The sequence below is a fragment of the Spermophilus citellus genome, assembly GCF_964194105.1.
Source record: "Spermophilus citellus genome assembly, chromosome: 7".
Lineage (NCBI taxonomy): Eukaryota > Metazoa > Chordata > Mammalia > Rodentia > Sciuridae > Spermophilus > Spermophilus citellus.
Genome location: NC_138188.1, coordinates 140021122 through 140047087, shown reverse-complemented (window position 1 = coordinate 140047087; position 25966 = coordinate 140021122). Strand labels below are relative to the sequence as shown.

At 34.6% G+C, this 25966-nt stretch overlaps 1 protein-coding gene across 4 annotated transcripts in view; it reads right to left on the bottom strand.

Moving 5' to 3' along the window:
- The window catches only part of LOC308653452 (uncharacterized protein), a 697023-nt gene that overhangs the window by 7974 nt on the left and 663083 nt on the right, over positions 1-25966 (bottom strand). The gene's annotated exons all lie outside the window — the stretch shown is intronic.

The window sequence follows — 25966 nt, the reverse complement described above, 5'->3', positions numbered from 1 at the left end:
ATGTTATGGTATAGATATTAGGTGTCCCCTTCCCCCAAAGTTGATATGTAAGACAATGAAAGAATGTTTTGGGGACTGGGATTGTGGCTCAGTGGTAGAGTGCTTGCCTAGCATGCATGAGGCACTGGGTTTGACCCTCAGCACCACATAAAAATTAAAAAATAAAGATATTGTGTCCACCTAAAACTAAAACATTAAAAAAAAGAATGTTTTGGGGTAAAATGATTAGATCATGAGAGTTGTAACCTCATTGGTGAATTAATTCACTGATATGGATTGATAGAATGGTAACTAGTTACGGGAAGGGTGTGGCTGGAGGAGGTGGGTCCGGGGTCTTGCCTTTGGGTTTGTATTTTGTCCCTGGTGAACAGAGCTGTTTCTCTGCTTACTGGTTGCCATATTCTGAGATGATTTCCTCTGCTGTGTCTTTTCACCTTGATGTACTGACCCACCCCAGGTACAGAGCTGTGGAATTAGTGGCCATGGAGTGGAACTTGGAAATCATGAGTCAAAATAAAATTTTTCGCCTATAACTTGTCAGGTCTTTTGTTCACAGCCATGAAAAGGCTGATTAAAACATTATTTATGAATGAATCTTGGTAAAATGATAAAAAATAAGGGCACCTGACTAAAACATTTAACCAACCTAATTTTTAGTTTACAGGAAATAAAGGGAAAGAAGAACAGGTCTAATGACACAGACACGGAAGGAATGCAATCAGCAAAAATCAGGATGAGAGAGATTAAAGGACAAATGACCCGGTTTCATCAGCAAATAATTTGCAGTGAATTAGAAAAAAGAGGAAACCTGTAGATTGAATGTAACTTTAGAAACAAGCCAAACAAATGTCACACGTGGACCTTGTTTGAATCCTTATTCAAACAAGCTAATTATACAAAGGAAAATGAGATAATCACAAAATGTGTATATTTATATGATATTTAGTTATGTTATGGATATATTATAAATATTTGTAGGTGTAATAATGCCATCATGGTTTCAGTAACAGTGCTTATCTTTTAAAGATACATACTAAAAAATCTATAAGATGCTTGAATATTATAGGATGCCTGGATTTGCTTTAAAATCATCCAGGAAGTTAAGAATAGTAGGTATAGAGAAAACAGATTAGACATAATTTAATAAAAATTAAATCACTGAACCTCTATGTGTAATAATTACAGAGAGATTCATTATTCATAATTTGTATATATTTGGATATATATATATATATATATATATATATATATATATATATACATAATAAAAGTTTTTAAAATGCCTTTTTAAAATATATTTTCATTAATATTAGCACAAGCAGAAAACCAAAAGAAAATATAGCAAAATGCATACAGAATAATTCATTGAGACAGAGAAAACTCAACCCACTCAGAATGCTTGGAAGGTCAGGAAGGATTCTGAATTGGGTGTGGCTGAGGTGTTGCACTGATAAAATGTATATTCTAGAACAAAGCCCTCAGAAAGCAGAGCATTACAAGTGCTACAAAACCAACTGTATTTGAATTATATACCAATGAAAGCACAGAGAGAAAAATTAATATCAGAAGGTAGAAAGAAATATACCCCTTCTTACTTTACATCATGGACCAAACTCTTAGTTGTACTTCTGACAGATGTGCAGACAGCTTTATAGATTAAAGGGGATGGGTGGAGTAGACTGGAGGGTAAATAGGTCAAAACTCACATGGGTAGAATTCGAAGCAGCATATATTAGCTGTTTCTCCCAAACACGGAGGGTTTAGAACTAAAATTGCATTTTCATCACTTTCAAGATCCATATATTTTTTCATTTGTTTCTTTCAGATCTATGTCCAATTTGTCTCAAACCTCTGTCAATATTTTGCCCATTATTTCACCAGTTTTGTACAACTGGCCTAGAACTATACTGCATGTGTCCACATAACATAAGGCATTCATGTTATTCACTCAAATTGAATGTTTGCCTTTCGACTTGAGTGAAACCTTTGCCCTGCTGTTGGCCCATTCCTGGTCTTGAACTCATTGGAGTGTGTTTGTTTGGATTATAGTCAGTTTGAACCTCCTTTTCAATCAATAATTGAACTATGCTCCTAAGATGCATTCTGTTTAACATTGAGGGAAAATAACACAGCTTGACCCTTGTGAAGTGTTATGAAGAGCTGCAGTCAAGTGGAACCTTTCCCCCATTTTTTTTTATTTTGGTCTGGTTGAAGTATTTCATTGCTATCTTAACCTTGAGCTGGGCAGAATTGTGAATAGTACATAAAACTCCTTTATCTTGGTTGCTTCAATGTTAAGAGGCCTTATTAACACAAAAATGCTTAAACTGGATTGAGTCTGTAGCTAAACATTTAATTTTAATGCTTATAGTAACTTAAACTAAGAAGGTAATAGCTACCATTTCCTGGGTATCCATTTTAGCCAAACACTAAGCTCCAAGGTTTATACATAGTATTACATTTGTATAGTTCCTCTGTAATTATTGGCATTGAAAAAGATTATCGAGCCAGTTGCTCTCATCAAGTTCACCACTCTTGTCCAACATTGCAAGGGCAGTGAGCAGAGTTACGAGAGAGACCTTAAATAGTATCTAGGGGTGGGCTGGAGCCAGCTTATACGAATTTAGGAGATTATGTTTTCACAACTCAATATTAAGTGACGTCATATTGGGAATTTAAAATGGCCATGGTGAATTTATTTATTTATTTATTTATTTATTTATTTTTTTAAAGAGAGAGTGAGAAAGAAGAGTGAGGGAGAGAGAGAGAGAGAATTTTTAATATTTATTTTTTAGTTCTCGGCGGACACAACATCTTTGTTTGTATGTGGTGCTGAGGATCGAACCCGGGCCGCACGCATGCCAGCCGAGCGCGCTACCACTTGAGCCACATCCCCAGCCCGCCATGGTGAATTTATATTACAGAAATCACTAAATATATTTTCCCCACCTCAGAGAGGTACTTGTTAAATTTTTGCCTCCATTGTATACATCCCTCATCAGTTCTCCAAGAAGAAATTTTGTCATGGGGAATACCTGACCTGGCCCTATAACTGCCCTTGCAGGGAAGTACAAAACTAGGAATTAACTTTAAATGAATAAGGGGAAAGGAAAGAAATCAACTTCATATGCTGCTCACAGGTTCCACTTACATGCTCAGTTCTCTAGCCAGCCCCCTTGAAAGAAGCCAGTTAGGAAACCATGATCTTCAGGAATTTTCTCGATAATTGGGAGGATTTGGTGATTAGCTGACTATGATTTGTGGGCTAAATGTGCCCAATTCCTATCTTAAGAAATAACATTTTTTGGGACACAGCCACGCCCCTTTCTTTATGTGTGTCTAGAACTGTTTTCACACCTCAACAGAAGTGCAGAGTAGTTGGTACAGACTGTATGGCTAAAAAATCCAAAAATACTTACTAACTGGATTTTTACAGAAAACAGGTTTCCATGAAGACAAGGATGGCAATGTGTTTGGTATATGGAGGATGCCTTCTTTTGGATTCAGTTCATATAAGAACAAGATGAGAATAAACTAAATTTCTTTGTCTTACCTTAATTTGATGGAAGGAGCTGAAGAAATATAAACTATGCCTTTAAATTATATCCTGTGTATTCACCCAACTTCATTATGTTGGGAAAGATTCACTGTCAGAAAAATATTCATGTCTTAGTTTCTCTTAGATTGGGACACTCAAACATTCTACTTAAACCTCTTTATTCAGTTATTCATTAAGTCATGTATTATTTCCACAAATATTTATTAGAGACCTAGTCAGGCCCAGCCTATTAGGCTCTAGGCACTAGGGATATATCCAATGAATAATCAGAGGTCTGGCTCAGAGTTCATATTTTAGTGGGAAAGAGTGACATATTTGTTTGTCTTTTTTGTCTAAAATAACATTGAGAAGGGATAAGCACTATAAAGAAAACTTAAAGCAGGAAAGGTTTTGGAAATGAACAGGGTACTCTAAAGATGTTCAAGTAAAGCATCCTTAAGGAGTTGACATTTGAGCAGAGAGGAGAATAAAGGAGTAAGCCAAGTGTTTCTGGAAGAGAGTGCAGTAAGAACTAAAACTCTCTAGCAAGCATATGCTTACTGGTTTAGGAAAGGGAAGGTAGGGAGCCGAAGAGAAGAAGTATAGGTATGGAAGATGATGTCAGCTAGATAGGTGAGGGCAAGGTCATATAGTGCTTTTAAGCACAGTAAGGATTTAAGGAAGTATTATTCTAATGACATAGAAAGCCAATGAACAGTTATGAGGAAGGTGCTGACTTGAAGCAATTTGCATTTTAGTATAGCACTCTTATCTCCTCTATGTAGTAGAGACTACAGTGGGTAATAAAGGAAAGAAAACCAGTTGCAGCGTGTTGCAATAATGCAGACAAGAGATACCTCATGTGTGTAGGAATAAAGGGTTATCAGGAATCATGAGAAAGCAGTTAAAGGAATTTTTTAACAGAAAATTCTTGTCAATTTCCTAAGTCTTTTTCTCTAATAAAATGCTAACTTAGTTCTTATTGTATGGAATATAGAATAGGGAAGAATTCATACATTCAACAAATGTTTATTGATCATCAGTAAGAGAACGGGTGCTTTGTATTCAGATTATAAACTCTGAAAAATAACGGCAACAATTGTGTTCCTTACATACCAACCAGCTCCTTCTCTTACTTAATAGAACCTCTCCTCATCCTGACCTCAGACCTCTCTATGGCTTTCTATCCATGGGGCTCATTTGGTGCAAAAACTGAGGCTGCTGCCATTGAGATGTTCTTCTTTTCTTGAGATTGAGAATGGAAGGAATGGATTGAAATAGAATACAGTCTAAGTGGTGCGTGCAACATACATATACAATTGACAAATGTTCTAGTCTTCCAATTAACAAAATTCACTTATCACTATTAAAATTGATGATTCTCTATCTGAAACAGCTGTGAAATTTCTCTAATTTGTATTTATATTTAAATATTCATATTTAATATGGCTAACTACCCCTTGTTGCTTTCTTATCCCTCTATTAAGGTTTTTGGCAATATTCACCAACATTTTCAAACAAGTTTCTTTCCCATTGCTTGACATACAAGGACATATATCTTCTTTCTCCAAACCCACAGCTCTTTGCGTTGCCATGGGTATTGTGAATTTCATGTCTATTCCAAAAGTTGAGGTTATTCTTTGTTCTAAACAAAGGGCAGATCTTTGAACTGATTGAAATCTTCCAAATATAACCTGAAAAAGGTACCTGGTTTTCCAAAACAATAACATGCAAGCCCTGAGTGAACATTTTGGCATTTTAGTAGAATGGTGGTGGTATTCCCTGTTACATGGGTCTGTTGTCACTCCAAATGAAAACTTTCAATGTCAGATAAATTCAGGATATATAAATATATAGAGAGGGGCATGAATGTACTGGTAGGCAGTTCTCAAAACTGCAAATAAAAAAGTACCAAACTGGTCTGGGGTTGTGGCTCAGCGGTAAGAAGCTCACCTTGCACATGCAAGGTGCTGGGTTCCATCCTCAGCGCCTATTTAAAAATAAATAAATAAAGGTATTGTGTCCAATTACAACTAAAAAAAAAATTTTTAAAGTTTTATTCCTGGAATAAAGTTTTTGAAATCTGAATACTGTCAGTTCCAAAATGAAACAGAGGACACATCAAGGTGACTTAAAATTTTATTAAAGAAGGTAAATATAATGACTATAAAAAGTTTTTTATATTGTGAAGAAAATGTGTGAATATCATATTTTTGATATAGTTTTAATTTTGAAAATATCCAATACCTACAATCTTGATCACATTTTCCTTAATGGAATCATTGGAGAAAAAAAATAAAAATGAAGACTTGGTAATCCTCCCCAAGGTGTGGATGAGCTGCATTGGACTTCTTCTACCTCACTAGCCAGGCTAAGGAGTATGCCTGGGGAGCTTGGAAGGGTTAAAGTTTTGTCTGTGACACTGAAATTGAGGCCAGCTGTAGGTCATATTCACGTCCCAGTCACAGGAAAATGAACCTGTGAGACAGAACCTAATTATCTGCTAAACCAAAAGCCAGTCTCAGTTCAATAACTTACGACAGAGCTAGCAGCCAGATATAGTGTTACCATGGCAACTTTGGAAAAAGCTCCACTGTGGTTGAGAATAAGGAGGAAGGGAAAGAGACTGTAACCCTAAATGTGCTGTAGCCGTTTGATCTCGGACAAGTGGGTTTGTCTAGAAAACCAGGTTATACTATACATGCCTACCCTTGTCTATCCACTTAAATTATCTCCTACAATTCCTGAAAAGGAAAACGCAATTAAAATGTTCTTTGGGCTGAAAAATGATTCATTTGTTAACTGCTAAATGGGAATTGATTTTAAAGAAAAAAATTATAAGCTTCCTCTTTCTCCTCCTCCATGACATCCCCAAATACAGACAAAATAGGACACAAAGGGTGGGAGTTCTAGAATACCTCATCATTGTAATGAATGAGGTTTGTGTCTATGAAATTCACTGTCTTTCTATTTTCCTTTCTTTCCAAATGCCGAGATATTTTTGAGGCAAAACTTTTGGGAATTGAAGTAGTGTTTGCTTTTCCAAATGTTAGGAGTAGAACTGAAGAGTAGGGAAGAGATTTTTTTTTTTTTTTTGTGAACTCTGCCTAAAATTTCAAGTGAATTAATTTCCTGGGATATTGAGTTAAGAAGAATCAAGCATTAGAGGGAGGTAAGCCCTGCCAGATTGGTTATTTTTCTTCTTGTCAGTTCATCTTTGTAGCTGTTTCTGGAAGGACACTGGGTTTCTGAATTTTGGAATTGAGAGGGTTTTATGCACATACATATTTTAGAAGCCAGTTACCATGAGTACTGTGAAAATAGCATCTCAGTAAAAATATTATCAGAAGGAGAAACAAGAGTTTACTACAGTCATTTTCACTTAAAGGTAGAATTCAGAAATATATTCCTGTGTTTTTTAAAATCATTCCCAACGGAGACCAATCATGCTAAAGCTTGTCAGTTACAATTATTGGATCTCAATGTATTTGACAATTTTAATATGTCATTAATGATGTAATAAGACACGTGTAGCACATAATATTATCGCTTAGGTTTGCTAGCTCTTATAATGCCAAAATTGAATCTCTTAGACTTCTTTGTATAAATATATAGATATAGTAGTATGTTTATGTATAACCCATAAACACATTTTGTTTGAAGTAAGGAGAGGAAGAAATGTGGAGATGAATAATATCCTTTTCATATGTATGAATAACTTTGTGGTGATGCAAATGAGAAAACACAAAATGGAAAGTAGGGTTCTTCTAGCAGAAATATGACTAATAATATAACATAAAATTTGTCAATAAAGTCACTTGTGATACCTGTAAATTTTCTTTAAGATGTCATATCTTTTAAAAATGTTTTACTTTCACCTATTATATTACATGTTGAATATATAATTATGCAAATATGGAAACCCATCACTTAAAATCCCTGTAAAGTATCATGATAAATGAAAGGGAATTTTAGGATTGTAAGAAGATAAAGGGTGTCCTGTAGAAGGCAAAGGGACCGAAAAGCAACACCACAAGGCAAAATGAATTTTCTGATTAATTTCCAGGTAGGAGTAACCTAACCTTTGCTCATGACCCTAACTTAATTCCTTTTTAAGTAAATGGAAGCCAGAAGGTATATCCCTTTCTAAGACAGATGTTTCTGAGATCTGATTACTAAAAGGCTTGTGAAGATACCAACTAAAACGACAGAATCTAATACACCGTTTGGATCCTGTTACTCTCAATATAAATTTTTCTCTTAATCTTTCTACTTATATGAATTAATTAGTTAGGAAAGAAAATGAAGCAATTTTATCGGAAAAAAAAATCTGAAAGAGCTATTGATTCAAATGCTTTTTACATGTTAGCCTTATCACACGTGATTAGCTTGCAGATATGAGATTTGTAATGATGCAAAGCACCAAATTTCACTGGATTCTCTGTTCCACTTGAATTCCCAGGAAGGATATTAGAGGCACTAATCATACTGTTTTTCTCACAATGTTTTAAATCCATGATTTGGAAGAGCTATGCCATGACCTTACCTATCACAGTCTGCCTTTAACTGTGCCATCACTGCTCATTTTCTTTAACATCATAGCCAGTTTGTGTACTTTGTTTATTTCTATTGAGGTTCCTAAATCTATAAGTGAGAATGGTGTGAAGCATAAGCTTCATCCAACATAAAGGCATTGATATGCACAATTAACACAAAACAAATACAATTCAAAAAATATAGCTGAAAATAATTTTGCAATTTAAAATAATCAGCTTGACATATGAAAGATATATAATGTGTCTGTTGACTGAGCTAATAAATAAAAGGAACTCTTAAGGACCAAGAACTTGGTCATCTACAAAAAGACAAAAGGAGAAGAAGTAATCTTGAAAGAAATTTAGAAAATGGAAGACTAAACCCTAGGCTACCCTTGGGTAAATTACTAAGAAAAAATGTCCAGATTTTTAAAGGTTCTTAATTCAACCACTAAGAAGGAAATACAAAAGCTAATCTAGAAACATGGTTGTGATTATTGGATCTATCATTTTATCATGGACTAAGAATATATGAGGACTTAGTATATGATAAAGGTAGAGTTAGATATCTCTGATTTCTACTTTCTCCTTATTAAAGTGAGCACTAGTTTCTTGTCTTAATTAACTTCTGATAATATGCATCAGATTTGTTGGTCTTTTTTAAATTTTTTTTTTTAGTTGTAGATGGACATAACACCTTTATTTTATTTATTTTTATGTGGTGCTGAGGATCGAACCCAGTTCCTCAAACATTCAAGGCAAGTGCTCTGCCACTGAACCACAATCCCAGCCCAGGATGTTGGTCTTTGGATATTGAAAAATGTAAGAAACTTTCCTCATAAGTTAAACCAAATAATTTTGCTCTTAGAAAGCGCAACTTGCTGACTAAACCCCTATCTTTGGCTGGTGCTTTGGACCCTTTGAAACTTCATAGAATCTTCCATTTTTGTTAGTTAACCCCCGATACCTCTTGCAGAGGTGGGAAACTTTTCCAGATCTCTTCCACAGTTGCCTAAAGAAGAATTTGATAAGTTAGGGGATTGGGGGAATGGTTGAGAGTACAAATGTATACAGTTATTTCCAATTGTCATTCCTATAATCATATACAAAGCTGCCTCTACCATCTTCCAGTGGAAGGGACTATATTCCTTATGTCTTCATTTATGTGGTATCTGTTACCCCACTACCTACCCCCAGGGATGAAAACAAGGAATGTCACTCACATATACCAAATTTTCTTCTTTCTCTCTGGCAGATGAGTCTGTTCACTCTTTCAGCCTAGGAAGTTTCATGGTGCTTTGTGTTATATGAAACTGCCTCTAGATCATATCTTATACTTTTCTCTTTTTTAAAGTTAACATTTATAAATTCCAAGATTCAGGCCCATATAATTAGGCTAATATTTCTGTCCATGCACTTTAGAAGTTAAAAGTAAAACCATTTCAATTGGGCACGGTGCCACATACTGTAATCCCAGTGGCTGGGGAGGCTGTGGCAGGAGGATTGTGAGTTCAAAGGCCAGCCTCAGAAACTTAGGGAGGCCCTAAACAATTTAGCAAGACTCTGTCTCTAAATAAAACATAAAAAAGGGCTGGGGATGTGGCTCAGTGGGTAAAGTGCCACTGAGTTCAATCCCTGGTATAATCAATCAATTAATTGATTGATTGATTGATTGATTTTTTTAAATTAAAATTAAAACATTTCATTCTCAAGATCCCATTTTTCCAAATCAGAGTAGTTTGAGCTAATTTATTTTCTATAAATTCAAGAAAAAAATAATAATCTACTCTGTATTTCAAGTCTTCTGTAGACTGTTTGCTTTTTTTTAATAAATATTTTCATTTGTCGATGGACACAATAATTCATTTTGGGGGAATTGTTTATTTATTTTTTAATGTGGTGCTAGGATGGAACCCAGTGCTTCACAGGTGCTAGGCAAATGCTCTACAACTGAGCAACCCCAGCCCTTTACAATGTTCTTGATGGCTTCCTCCTTCCCACTACAGCAATAAATCATTGAGCAAATGAATGTAATTTAGGGAGGTAATAATCTTGGTGTAAATTTCAGATATTAGGATTCAATTAATCTTTTGGCTCTGTTTATTCTACCTTCTAAGTTTTTCTCTGATCCCTCCTTGTCTTTCTGATTCTACTGGCACCGTTTGCACACAAGCCATTGTCATCTATCCCAGTTAATATCCCAGGGGGATCATTATTATATAATTATATGAGACTTTATTTACCATTAGAGTACTACTTATATCAGGTAAGAAAAAGGTGGAAAAAAATCTATACCTGTGAGCTGATCCATCAAACATACTTTAGTTAAAAAAAAAGATGTAATGCACATATTATAAAATGATACATGAGAAATTTAATTATTAAATCTAATACTTAACAATTAAAAAGGAAATTACAAGCTGGGTATGGTGGCATATGTTGGTAATTTCAGGGGCTTGAGAAGCTGAGGCAGGAGGATCACAAATTCAAAGCCAGCCTCAGTAACTTAACAAGACCCTGTCTCAAATAAAAAAATAAAAAGAACTGGGGTTATGGCTCTCAGCTCAATTTCTGGTATAAAAAAAAGGAAATTACAAATGATTATGAAAAAATTAAATATTAAGTGCATGTACATGATGAAAGAGTGAGAATAAATGATTACATCCTGAATGGAAAGAGGATTCATTTCCTGTGTGATTAAATTAATAATTGTTTTTGTTTTTCTATTTATCTGGAATTTCACATTTCATGATTTTATAAAATGAACAATCTGTTATCATTGTGCAGTAAGAGTTTAATTTGCTTTGTAAACAAACTAGTTATCTTTAGATAATGTGAAAATATATTAAATTGAGCCAAGTTAGCTTGAGACTAGTAAGGTTAATAATATTGGACTAGTAGGTTTAAATCCATTTGTGACCACAAGCACTATCTTTTCAGTTGCATATGAAAAAATTCGGTATTTTCACAATTTCAATCACCTAAAAGTGAACAACTCTGTGGAGATCTAATGGTCATCTTAAGATTACCTTAGAAATGGAAGTCATTCAAAAGACAGCAATAAGACAGACACTGAATAGATTTCTGGTTTCAAAAGTGTTCAACTATGTTTCTAGGAAAATGATTTCCAAAGCTATGTAATCACCTCTAAATTCCCCACTATTTCTTTTTATCTTCCTACAGTTTCACATTCATACTATGTGTGTAAGTCAGCAGTCTGTTATGGTAATAAAACGCCAGAAGTAATAAGCTTATAAAAAGGAAAGGTTTGTTGGCTTTCTTCTACAACACTATTTGCAGTTGTAGTCCATAGTCAGTTGACCCTGTTGCTTTTGGACCTGTGGAAAGTCACCATATCATGGTGGTAGTGCTTGGTGGAACTAAGCTGCTCACCTCAAGTCATTGCACAAAAAAGGAAGAAGAGGGCACAAAGGGCTGGATATCACTATCTCCTCTTTAAAAACAGCACCTCCAGTGATCTGAAGAACTGCCACTAGGCCCTACCTCCAAAGGGTTCCTTTATCACCCACAGCACTAAGCCTGGACCAAATCTTTAACACATGGGCCTTCAGAAGATATTCCATCCAAATCATAGCACCATGCATGTAATTTCTAGAATCCCAAAGCATTGTGTTTATATTTCTTTAATGGATCTGTTACATTCTGAATTCATATTTTTTGGCTCTCTTATTTTCTCATAATAATATACTATACCAAAAGGAAGAAATTCTAAGTTCATTATGTATTCCCAACCTACCTTAGAATTTATATTTTGTATATATTAGGAATTAATGGATGAATAGGTAGAAGGATGAATATAAAATTTAAGAGTTGTAGTGTCCTGTCTATAACTATTTACAATTTCTCTTGTTCGTGGGACTGTATAAAACGATCAACTTAATAATTAAAGAGTACTCCTATTTACATGAATGAATTAAAACAACTTTGATGGCAAATAATGAAGATGAAGAGAAATCACTACCAGGAATCATGGTTATAATTCCAAATTTGATAAAACAGAGAGCAGTAATGCCCAAATTCTCCATTAATATTGTGCTTTGGAGACCTAAGACTTCTCTAAGTTTAGATGACTTTTAGCAAGAGAGCAAACAAAAATACTAAGTATGTGTAATTTTCTTCTTCTATGTCTTTTGAAGAAACTAGGGTATTCCCTTAAAGATAGAAGACAAGACAGAGTAAATTTTAAATTTTAAGTATTGAATACCAAACTCCTAAAAGCCCTAAAAGAACTTCTTTTCACACTAGCAAACTGTGTAGTTACTTCTATTACTTGGGTATAATGGCCAAAATCTTATGCAGTTTAATATCTGAACCTACCTAACATAATTCAGTGCTTGTTATTCTACACTGGTAGTAGAATAGTAAAAACTTAATGCTTGAAACCTTCTTTTGATATGCAAGAACATAAAAATTCAAATACTTTTCAGATTTTTAGGGTTGAGACCTGCTTAATTGATTTCAAAATCACTCAATATTGGACATGATTTATTATTAGATAATCAACAGTTAATCTGAATATATGTGTACATAGCTTGTATTTTTAAGTCATAGATCATTTCACAAAAGTTTTGTAAAACTGAACAACAATTCCTGCTATTACCAACTTTACGCCAACAATGTACCATGGTTAAAATAAAATCTGGCTTACTAGTGATTTTTTTCTTACATAAAATTTTAAAAAATCAATTTATCTATATTAAGGATGAAGATGGAAGTAAGAATATGGTTTTGCAGCTAAAAGAACTCACAATATAAAACTCAAATAATTTTCTGCTGATCATGAAATCTCAAACAAGGTTCAAGAAGACACAAGAAAAGGCTTGAAGTAGTAACCTAAGATTTGTGAAATGAAATTGATTTCCATTCTAATCAGGTCTTTTACTGTTCTTGAAAATGTCAAGGTGTTAGCCTTGGCCATTATGAGACTATGATTTATAGTTGAGACAAAGTGATAGTACCAGCTGACTGTCTGGAGCCATGGTATGGTGTCTGGGAAGGCTGCTGATGATAGCCATCACTTTTCATAGCCAATCAGCATCACTTAACTAAGACCCAGGTCCTTTTTCCTCCATCTTGATAAGGGACAGATAAAATACAATCTAGAAGATTTACTTTGTGGGAAATAAACAAGCATTGTGAAGGGAAGGAGGTATCATCCTTCACAGAATAAATTACAAACATTATTTAAGCCAATCTGTATTTCAGCCCTTTGGGAACACATATTCATGAGAGGAACATAAACTGATATTCCAAATACGACAACTTATTTTAATATACTGGAAACCACAGAATAATTTTATAATTTGATTAATTAGTGAGAAGAATGGTGAATGTTAAAACATATTTTCAAACTCTCTAAATTATATTTATAGCTTCTCATCTGCATCATAAAACAAAATGTTTTACATTAGAATCATTACTTACAGCAAATTAATCTTTTTGTCATAAAGAAAGATCCCTGGGTAGTAGTTATTGATAGTGAAATGCTATAACTGCTAGGGTATCACCATAATAAACAAAAGTGCTAAAAAGGAAAGGATAAGGTACAAAATTCTAGCATCCTAGCCATATAATTATAGCCATCATATATACATATATACATCTTTCACACATGCACTCATTACCAGGGCCTTATTCTGTTAATCTTCTTGTAGTTCACTGGGTGTCTAATTATTGTAAACCTGGTTTGGACAGAGAAGTGGATTCACCAATGAGCATGTGACCCAAACAGAGCCAATCAGAGCCTTTCTGATCATTGAAATTTATGTTTGGGTAAAACAAACCCTCCTCCCTTCTAGAATCTCAAACTTCAGGAATGATGTGTGATGTAAGTCTAGAGTTAACCGAGGCTGTCATTTTTTTTTCCAAAACACAGTGAGAGTCACCTAAGAATGAGGCCAACACAGTAAAGAAAGAGGGACAGGAAGTGACATTGAATGGGAGACACAGGGGCAGAAAGGATATAGAGGACTTGGGAGGCGGAAAATGGATGAATTAAGGAATGAACACTTATTTTGAGTGAATGTAATATATTTATGAATTGGTGAATCCACGTGTCTTTAATTGTCAAATAGCATCTCTCCCCAGTACCAATAACGATGGTCACTAACAAGTTCACGCTTCCAGGTTCATTATGACTTGCAATCCCTGATGACATAATATCTATGTAAATTCCCAAAGCTTAAGAAAAACTTTCTAGGAATTCCATCCCTGAGTCAAGGCCATATTAACCTAAAATGAACTTTATAAACAGTTCTTTATGTCAACATAGAGACCAACAAAATAAATATTCTTACAGATGTGATTATTCCAGATGCGCATGCTTTGTAAGTGGGTAAATAAAGGACAAATAGAATTTTCTTACTCAATAAATCATCGATAAATTTGGGATCACTTTTTTATCTCTCAAATTTGTAATCATATAGTCTTATTATTCATTGCAATTTGCTTTTTCAGTTACTTCATTATGCTTTTTAAAATATTTAAATTATAATGTTGAATTTGTTGAAATAAACTGGGAATAACATATAAGCTGGATATTTTTCTTCCAAAATAGTCTGAGTACCTTTGTTATCAAATGTCCAATTGCTAAAAAATATATTCTCTCTTTGTCCTATAGATATATTTGGTTGGTTTTAGTCAGTTCACTAGGTGGCCCTCACTAGAAACATCCTTTGGGGGAGAAAACACACACACTCTCTCTCTCTCTCTCTCTCTCTCTCACACACACACACACACACACACACACACACACACACACACTTTCTTTAAACATAAGATACAATTCCTCTGAGATTCTATTAATCATTTTTCCTCTCTAATTGAAAAAGTCACCACATACATGAGAGTACGAATTTCATTCTTCTAAAAAGAACCTTAAAAGTTGACATTTCTTTGAACAATTGTTTCAGAAATCCTTTTTTAAGTACATTTTCATTTTCTGGCATGCCTTGAATTGAATTCTAAACTTTCTGCTGCTTGTCCTCTAAGCCCCTCTGGTGAATTTAAATAGGCTTCCCCATATATTTAGTACATTCAAGAATTCTTTGTTGTAGGGCCTACTCTGCTTTATTATTAGAGGGCTGTCTCGGAAGTCCAGCAGCCAGTTTGTTTTCTGCCATTAATAAAAAAGTCTACTTTTTTCCCACTTCTTTGAAGAAGTTGAAAAGGCTCCATGTTGGGTACAGGGGGGCCAGGAAGAGAGGGAGAAATGGAGGGAACCAACTGTGGTGTAATCCCCCAACAAAAAATACTGTCTAATATGGAGAACTCCCCCAGGTTTACAAATGCCAAGGCAGGGCTTTTAGTGTGATGTATAACAGAGTAATAACTTGGACTCAGACTGATCCTCCCTAAGATTATGAAGAAATCTGTGAGAAAGACATTACACTTTAAAATGCTTCAAAATCAAACACCTCAGTTGGCTAGTGTTTCTTACTGAAGATGTTCAGAAGCTGGGAAAACAATCACAATGTAAATCTATAATTTGTTACACTTCATTTATATGTCTACAAAAATACATAGAAGGACTTTGAGGAAGACCTACTAATTTGGATATATGAAATATTTATGTTGACTCATGGCCTGAGGAAAGCTCTTTCAAAGTCAAGGAAAGATGATGCCAAGTTATTTGATGCTCACAAAACATCAGACACCTGCCCACAGAGAGGCAGAAACTTCTTAGAAAAGAGGAATGGTTAAATCTTCTCACATAAAAGAACCCAGAACACCCCATAACCTTATAGGACCCAGACAAAACCCAGAATTTATCGTGCATACTTACTTGACGCAAAATATGTAGTCCATGATTACTGTTACACATATTTTGATTGTTAAGGAATTAATTATGAAGGTAACAAACTTAAAATCACATTACTTATATCAACAATAAAAAATTAATTTACTTTAACAGATTTTTTTTCACTTTTAAATTATCCATAAAATATGCATGGAAATACCTTATATTAAAAAATGAAACAATTTAATCTTAAATTAATTAATCTCATTTACCCTCAAGTTACCTGATTTCAAACTCCCACAAGTAAAATATTATATACAAGTTAATACTAGCTGGTAATGCACTTCATCTGATAAAGCTACACTGAGCATAAAGAGAGGTAGGGAAAAGTAACAATCAATGAAATTGAAGCTAACTTAATGAAAAAATCACGTGGATGATTTTATCAAGATGCCTCAATTTTTACACTGTTTCTAATAAAACTACTTAAGAAATGAAGATATATGTATGTGTGTATGTGTATATGTATATATGAATAAACCCTTGTGCACTTGGTCACTGATAAATAAGAATACTAACTGTGAAGATGACACACAGATAATAATAGCAACTAAGTTTCTGAAAACTAAAAATATCTTTGCAAAGCTACACAAAAAAAACACTATTTTTCAAATGTTTACAAATGCCCAGGATTTTTTTTTTAAACTTCTCTAAATTAGGAACTTTGTTTTCCTTTTCCAAATGCAGTTACTAAGGGATCAGTGGGATTTGAGTGCTAAGTTAAATGTCTAGTAAGAAATTAAACAAAAGAATCCAAGCAATCAAAATGATGCCTGCATTTGCTGCCCACAGAAATGTAGACTGCACTGCATGTGTAAATGGCAAGAAAATTTGGGCGTTAGCTAACCCTTTATGTCCTGCTTTTCTCAAAATTCACCCAATCATGACAGCTTGTAAAACCATTTACATATTTAAGGTGCATTAGACCAAGTTCAGACATGTTTACCAGCATGCCCATTTGAAGAAGAGTTTAAGGTAGAATGTACCTTTTCCAATTTCATAAGTAATTAATTTGGATTGTAATTCCCCTGAGATACTTATTCCTCTTCTAGACATTATTAATGTAGTCTAATGTTTGAATGATTTAAGAATATCTCTACTCTCTTCTGTGGCTTCACTGGAATCTTGAAGTGTTTAGGACTTTTAAACTGAGAAAGATATTGATCCCATGAACCCTGAAATGAAATATAATCATACTTAGATTTGGCAAAATTCCATAGTAGCTTTCTTGATGGGTCCTAAAAGGCGTTCACGAATGTCATTTTGGAAAATTGATGTTTTCCTTAAAGAGATGTAAAGTTAAAAGCATGAATATCACAATATTATAAGAGTAACACAAAAGAGACAAAAGAAAAACTAATATTTCATTGGTCTTTGGTAGATGTTTAAGTTGAATAATGAATTTTGTTTTTAAAAGGAACTCAAAAAGTTTACAGTAAATAAGCAAACAATATGAGAAATAAAAAGAATCAAGCGGGGGGGTGGTGGTGGTATAGTTATATAAAACAGTGATTTGCTATTTCAAAATTAAAATGTACAAATAAGCTGGTGTCAGAGAGGAGGTGATTCCTCATTTCCACCGCATTGAGCAAGCTCACATCGGCAGCAGACAGCTCTTAATGTATGCGTCTGGCTCTGGCTGTCCTCCCAACCAAGAAGCCATGGAATTGTTAATATCACTGCTTTTTTTTGTATGCAACACACATCATTTTCTCGCTCTTTGTTGTAGATCTCCCTTCTGTTTTAAGCTTAGTATGATCTGATTTTCCAAATCATATTATAAAGCCCCCAAACAAACAATATTATCCTGTCACAGCTGAAACAGAAGTGCAGAGAAAGTGGCATCGGTCTGTACACATAAAGTGGCTTATATAAACCCAGTTACTCACTTACGTCTACACACACCTTTATGGACTAAGAGGAAAGCTTTATCAATGATACTCTCACAAAAGACAATTTACATAGCAAAGTTACATAGAGAGGTTCAAAGAATGCAATAAGGAAAACATACATAGTTTGCATGTTTACAGGAAAAATGAACAAACGTTGCACTCTTAAATTCAGCTTTGCTGTATTTCTTTTATGGAAAATAAGTAAATATATAATATGTGTGATTCACAAATATGATAACAAACAGAAAATGTTTGCATTTAAAATATCCTGTATCTCATATTACTATAACCAATAAACATCTATCCCTTACCTTATTTTATAACCAAACTGAAAGAACAGCTTATTCATATTTTTATGATCATGTTAAAAACAAGTGTCAGTAAACATATACCTGTATGTGATTGTTGTATAACAGGTAGTTGCTGATCCATTGTGTGAACACTGCTAGTAAATGTTTCTGTATGCATGTACATACACATAGAAAGTTATTTGTAACTGAAAAAGTTTTGGCTTTTAAAAATGCTCATTTGCAAGAAGAGATAAAAAGAAGTAAAAGATAAATATTTCTAAGGATTTTTACAGGTTATACTGCTTCCTTTCATTTGGAGTTTTAAAACATGTTTATACAAACACGTGCACACTGAAAATTTCAGAGTTTCTAGATAAATTAAATAGGTGATATAAACAAAAAAATCGAACCATGCATAGAGTGGATACATGGTTAATAATATTCTTGTGCCTTGTAGAGATAAGGACTCTCTTCACAATATTGTATTAATTTTTAAGTAATATAACTTTATAGGTGATTTATGTTTTGTGATAAGTCAAACACAAGTAATTCTATCAAATTCAAGAAAAAAATGAATAAAGACTCCATACAGTATTCTAAAATACAGTCATACATTTATTTTAACAATGCAGAAAATAATTTATGCTACCAATGTAAAGTAGTGGAGTTAAAAGAAGAAAGTCACTTTCTTTCTTCTTAATTGGAAAGTCTCTCATTTTCATTTTGAATCTTGATATTTGTAATGTAACACTATTGTAACATTTTTTAATAGATTCAGTATATTGATTTGTCTCAAAAAAATACACATTTAAGGTGTCAATGACCAATAAATGTCCAAATGTGACACATTAGTTATGGTTGGAATAGTTACTGCTAATAAAACTAAAATTCTTAGTAAACTGAAACTATGCAGTTCACATTCAGTTGTCAGAGGAGCCGGTACAGTTTGACTTCGTAGGTGGGGTTCACTGCTTTATCTCACACAGGTCCTTGACACACCCACACACAAAGTAAAATGTGAAAACCAAAAGGTGCCATATTTTCCTAAATTTTTGAGGACAACTCTCATTCTTGGGCTCTTTAAACAAGGGAATTTCTGATACATTTAAAGTATTTTGTTTGGGTGAAAGACTAAGGAAAACTCTGGCAATAAATACCAAATATAAACAGCATTTTCCTTAAATCGGTAGTAAAATCTAATAGGGTCAGTAAAAAAGACTGTAAATCATTTTATTTCTAGGCCTCAAGCATCAGAGCTGTAGATTACATATTCCGAGCCATAGTTGTATGAAGACATAACAAGATTGATTTAAGTAGCCAATGTATATAATTCTATGCAAATGAAAAAAAGTTATAAATATAAACAATTCTCTTCATTAACTAAGGAGATATTCTCTTACACAAACCACTTAAAATCCACCAAAAGAAGCATTTAAAACCACTCGTATTTTAATTCTGCCTCTTACATAGATGTCTACTCTGTTGCTTTCGTATGGTCTTTATAAAACAAATAGCTATTTCAGTGTAACTGTGTAATCACTTTAGACTACAGTTTCTGACAACAGTATTTTGGGGGGGTGGGTCATGGTGAAAACATTGCTGATTATAAAGAAATGCATTGTTCTTTTCTCCTAGGCAGGATCTAGGTATGTTCTTTTGTTCTGCTGGTAACTGCAGACAATCAATAAGGTCCAAAGCTGCTGGTTCCCCTCCGCCTAGGTCCCAAGAGCCTGACTTGTGATGTTACTAAAATACCTCACAAGTTAGGGTCTCAGGGACTAGGAAAAGTCTGGTTTGATGCAGTAGAATTCTTCTTCCAGTAATAAGGATGGTTTAGAATTACAGTTAGGTTCGGTTATACTTTTTCCTCTAAACACTAATTAAAATACATAAGTAGACATATAAATGATAAGTAAAGGATGAGCTGAATAATCACGATGACCATTTACAGCCTAATTCCACACCTTCAAATAATGAAGAATATGAAAAACAATGCAGACAATGAACAGTTAAGAGCCATTCCATTAGATTCAAAGAAAGAGACTAAAAATGGGTTAAAATCTGCTGCTAGCCGATCTGTACAGCAACACCATAGCCACTATTACATTAAAGAAGGGTTATATGCCAGTTAATGGAACCCTAATTGAAATTTTGCTTTCCATTACACTTCTACACATCACAACTGTTAAGGTGGGCCCAGGACATATAACCCTCTAAATCTGATTTACACATATACCGTTGCAGTTAAGAATCAAACAAAAACTTTTTTGCATGTCATAATTTAATACCTCTGAAGCTCAATTTTTTTCATTAAATCTCCAAACTACTCAGACAACAAATATTTCCATGCATACTCTGTAGTTATTTGAGCAATGCCACTTAATAAACATGTAACTTAAAATCCTGGCAACATCATAAGAAAGAAAAATGATTCTATTTCTTGAATAACTACATTATAACGCTCGATACTCTTGAAAACACACAATCTCAATCCAGTATATGCACTGAATTTCCTCCGATCTTTTAGCCTTGTTTGTGGTTCGAGAACAGAATTTGTACTTTAGGAATGATCCAAGGCTTAGTAGCACAGAACGCAGGGTAAAACAATCGGACCAGCCATAACATAAAAGTCCTGGCCACAGAAGTAGAATCTGGTTCTTCTGAAGTGGTTGATCTTAAAAGGGAAAAGAGGAAGAAAAAAACAAAACAAAACAAAACGGAAAGAATTAGAATGTTTTCCTGTAGAACAGGTGAATCATCCATTTCCAAGTTAGCTGCAAGGAAAGCTATGCTGAACAAAATATTTGCTAACTGGCCCCCCCTCCTCCACCCTAGTACCACACCCCTTTCCAACCACCACCCCCCACCCCTGTCCAGATCTTTACTTTGCCTTGTAAGACTTTAAATATTCTGCTCCATGATGTAATGCATCATTATATAAGATCTCTTTCTGTTTATCATTTGATTTTCCATACTGAATTAGTTATGACTTAAAATAAATAGTTTAAAAAATCAAAAACATGAAAACAAAAAAAGCAGCATTCACAAAAAGCCAAAAAATAAAACAGTCCTTAGATATAAGTCCATGCTTTTCCTTAACACTGAATATGGCTTTACAATTTTTGACCATAGCATTACACCAATTATTAGAATGAAAAATCTCACCCCTCCATAAATATGACATTAACATAATTATACCACCCCCATCACGGAGACCCATCCTCCTTAGGGAATACATCTGATGCTCCAAAGATGGAAATCAGTCAGATTTTAGTTGCTCTCCAACGTACCTTTGCTTCTCACTGACTGACTGGCTTTTACCCTCCACGCACTCACACGCCACCCCCTCCCCTCGGCTAGACACGGATGCCCGAGCGAGCACGCGCGCGCACACAGGCATACAGACACACGGCGAGAGGCGAGGCAAAGCATCTGATGCTGACTCAGAGCGCTTCTGTGTGCAGGGGGTGGCAGCGGCTGGTATTTTCACTGCGCTCATCATTAACATTAACTCACAGTCTAGCATCCACCCTCTCCCAGACCTGCTGGACTGCAGCATTTGCATGACGCTGTCACTCTAGCCTTTGCAGGTCAGATGATGGGAGGGGAAAAGAAAGAAAGAAAGGAAAGGAGAGAAAAGGAAAAAAAAAAGCCTCAAGGTTCTCATAAAATGCCTTCATTTCTTCCAGGGTTTCCTTATTTTTCCACCTTTCTACTTCCTCTGTGGCTGTTTCTCAGTTTTTGTTTGACATCTTTCCGGAAGAAAATGTCTTGTACTTCAATGAGCCAGTCGTCAGTTGGCCCTCCCCTCCCCTCGTACTGGCATCCCCACCCCTTTCCCCTGCTAATCAATAAGACAGATCTCCGAAGGCAGTTGTGGAAACAGGCTCTGACACAGTCTGATCCTGGATCCCCTACCTCAGAAGCAGGCAGACAGACTCACACGTGATAAAAATAATGTAGCAATTCTTTAACAGCCCTAGACTTTACGCCTTCATTTTTTTTACCCCTTGGCTAAAGAAAGAGCAAAAGAGTCTTTTCATTTCTATATGAAGCTCCCCAAAATAGCCCAAGAGATACATGAGTGAGGCCAATCTGTTCAGAGCTATCATTTCTAGTAATAATAATAATAACAATAATAAACAACTATGATTTTAATAAAAGTAATTGTTTCACATTTTTATTAGCTGTGCTCTCATTTCACAGGAATTATAAAACTAGCCAGATTCTGAATCATCAATATGATTTAAACTGTGTTGAAATCCTAAATTGCTGGAATGAAACCAACTAACAGAATATTAGTATATTTCAATTTTTTAAAAATGACTTAAAAATTACAGCACATAACTGTGTTCGTGAATATGGAAAAGTCTTGGAGATTGAGACATTGTTTGCAGGCTATAAATATTAATGATTGGATATGTATGTCTAAATAAAATATGGATTCTTGTACATATGTAGGAACAATCTACTATATGCATTATTACAGAAGACAGTAAAATATTTGACTAAACACAGTCATGTTTATGCTGGTGTCTCACAACACACAAGGCAGTAAACAGGTTTTTACCCAGTTCCTTTGTTCTTCAATTGCTCCCTGTAATGACAGAGTGTGGTAAACTGCCTACCTTTCCTTTCTACATGAGCAGTATTTCTGAATTACTTGCCAGACAGAACTAGCCATTGGTGACTCTGCAGCAAACACAAAATACATACAAAGAGAAGCAAAGCATGCAGTACTCAAGCCAACACTAATGCTGCCCGTGCTGTAGATATTTCAGTTTACTCTCGCAGACAGATCCCAGCATGCAGTGCGGCACTGCAGGACCAACTAAGGTAGCAGTTTGGCAACAGATCTGTGGCAACAAAGTGGAGAGCAACCATTCGCAGAGGCTCCAAAGAAAACATCCCACAGCCCACAAAGAGATAGAAGCATCTGTAGTAGAATGTGTATCTCTGGAATCAGCTCCTACAGGCTCCTGATTTGAAAGAAAAAGGAAAAGGAAACAGGCATGGGAGGGGGACCTCAAACACAAAAACAAAAAGAGAAAAAAAAAGTGGGCACCACATGGAAGTGTGGAGCTAAGTTCATACTCTCATGAGAAAGAGAAAGGCAGGAAGGAAAAGAATTAAGAGTGAGGGAAAAAAGAAAACACAGAAATGGGAAGAGGGAGGGAAAGCATGAGGAAGGGGAAGAAAGGAACAGCTAGGGAAGAATCACTAAGCATGAATCAACAAATATGATACGAAATTGAACTCCAGAAACCAAAGACTGAGGACAAATGTTCAAGCCTGGAATCCAATAGAAACTAAAACAAAAATTAACCCATGCACAGCATAGCGTAAAATACTTATTGTCAGTAACAGTGAGATGCCTGCTGAATTTTTCCTGTCCTACGTGTGTGTTAAATTGATTGTCTCTTAATCTCTCATCGCTCAGACCCATCTTTTATTTTATATTTACTTTTTTCCCCCTTAACTCTCCCGCATCTGTAACCTTTATTTATATTATTTTTTTTTCTAGACAGTTGCCCACAATACTCTGGATAAATTAATGTCATGACCTCGCTATGGCTATCAGACATAAAATGTCGACTATTTTAATAATTGAACATGTGCTTACAGCCACTGCCTACTGATATGCCGGCTCTCTGGACTGCCTCCATGAGCACCTCACTCCCAGCTCTTCGAATCAGGAACAACAGATGCAAATACAACTCCCCCCCACCCATCACTGCCATTATTTTTTTTTTATTATTACACACAAAGACAATCACACATGACTTTACAGAAGGATAAAAATGTTAACTGAGGAGTTTAAAAAAAACAAAAGAAATACAGGTTTGAAGAGAAATAATAATTATGATTGAATAGTCCTACATGTAAAATATTTATATCCAAACGGGTTAGCCAGTTCCAAGTGCCCAGGCTTCTCTCAGGACATCCTTTCGGGCCAATAAGAAGGCAGACTTGAATAAATCAATATTTATTTCAAAGGAGATGTTATAAATCAGTGCAGTTACCACTGTCATAAATACAGATTTGTCTTCTAAGTCTCAACTTCTAATCATTAATGCTAACATATCCCTAAATCAGACTTTATTCTTTGACTATGGTGAAAATATTTACAAAGCAAAATTTTGACTCTGTTTTACATTTAATTTAAGTAATGCAATATATTCATAGTCTTGCTAGATCAACTATTTGTACACGATATTGTAGATTTGTTAACTTTAAAAGAATAGCCAATATAGGGCTGAATGCACAGGAAATGACATATTCAGTAAAGGAACAACCACTATGAAGTACTTTCATGCAACCTGTCTTCTTACTTCCAAGACAGGAATCCTTTATTTCTTACAAACATTTGAAATCAGTGTGATTATATCAATCATATTTAAAGTCATGGGTAAAATGTGGGATGATGAGGATGGAGGACAAAATATGATCCACAGTTCAACATTCATGGATGTACAGAATATATTATTATCTGTACAATATTTTCTTTGCTTTACCTAACCTGTATTCTCCAATAAGCTGCAAACAGCTAAATACATTAAAGATTAAAGTGAAAAAAAAACTAAAATGAATTTCCTCTGTTTCCCTAGCCATATTTCAAGTGTATAGCAGTATATATGGTAGGTGACTACTATATTGGACAATATGGATATAAAACACAACCAACTTTGCAGAAAGTTTTATAGGACAATACTGACTTAAACTGTTATTGTAAAAAGCTGTATAGCATAACTGATCATTGGATCCCAATATTTCTCTTCCAATCTATGTTAAAAGAATAATACTGTGTTGACTTATTTGGAGATCTAAAATACAGAATTGGCTGAAGAGCAACTTGTGCTTTTATTACAAACTGGTTTGAAATATGCAAGATTGCTTAAAGGGGGGGCTACATAAAAACTTTCAGATAGTTGATTTTTAAAAATCAAAAAACACTAAAGCTACTCGTGTGAAAGTCTCTAAGTACATCTGAGATGCTTATTTCTCTAGCCTTTCCAGAAATGACAGCCACACTCTTTTCAGTGCCAAACAATTTATATTACACATATCTGCTTCCCATAAAGAAGGTATGTAATAGCAATGTGAACAGCAAAAATTTAGAGCAAAAAGTCCTTCTGAACAGATCCTATTAATGTAAGAAAGGAAGAACAATTAGGAACATAAATAAACATGGTTAAACCTTTTTTCTTTCTTACTTAATTTTAAGATAAAAGAAAGAATAAAGGGCAGGGAGACAAGGGTCAGACCTCAATAAACCGAGATAGTCTTATTAAGAAATTTCCTGTGAAATAAAACACTGGGAAAGTCAAACAAAAAACACAAAACAGAAGTATATGTATGTGCACATGTGTGTGCACAAGCATGGGTATACAAAAATGTGTACACACCTATACACCTTGGTATGATAATTTGAACTACAAATCAGAATCTAGAACTAATTATTTTAAGCAAAGTTAAACTAAAGGAAAACATAAATGTACATGAGCTATTACTTTAAAAATTTTATGGTAAATGAAACAGCTAGATTTTTAAGTAGGAAAAAAATCTGACCTACATATTATTTTAGAATTTTATTATTTGGACTAGAAGATGATTCCATGTTTAACGCCACACTTTATGACTGGGATGCTAAAGGTTTATTTGTCAATCTGAAATTATGATTTTTTTTATCGTTTGATTTAAATGTAGAGCATTATGACTACCGCAGGAAAATACAGGGATTTCTCTTCCTTTTAGGAATGATCTGGCAGGTGAATCTAACCTTCATTCTTGTATTCAGTAATGCAAAGAGAGCAACTGTAACTCACTGTAGCAACCTCTTTTTCTCCAGCCCTCCCAGCTGGTCCTTCTTTCCTTTTCCATTTCCCTCCTCT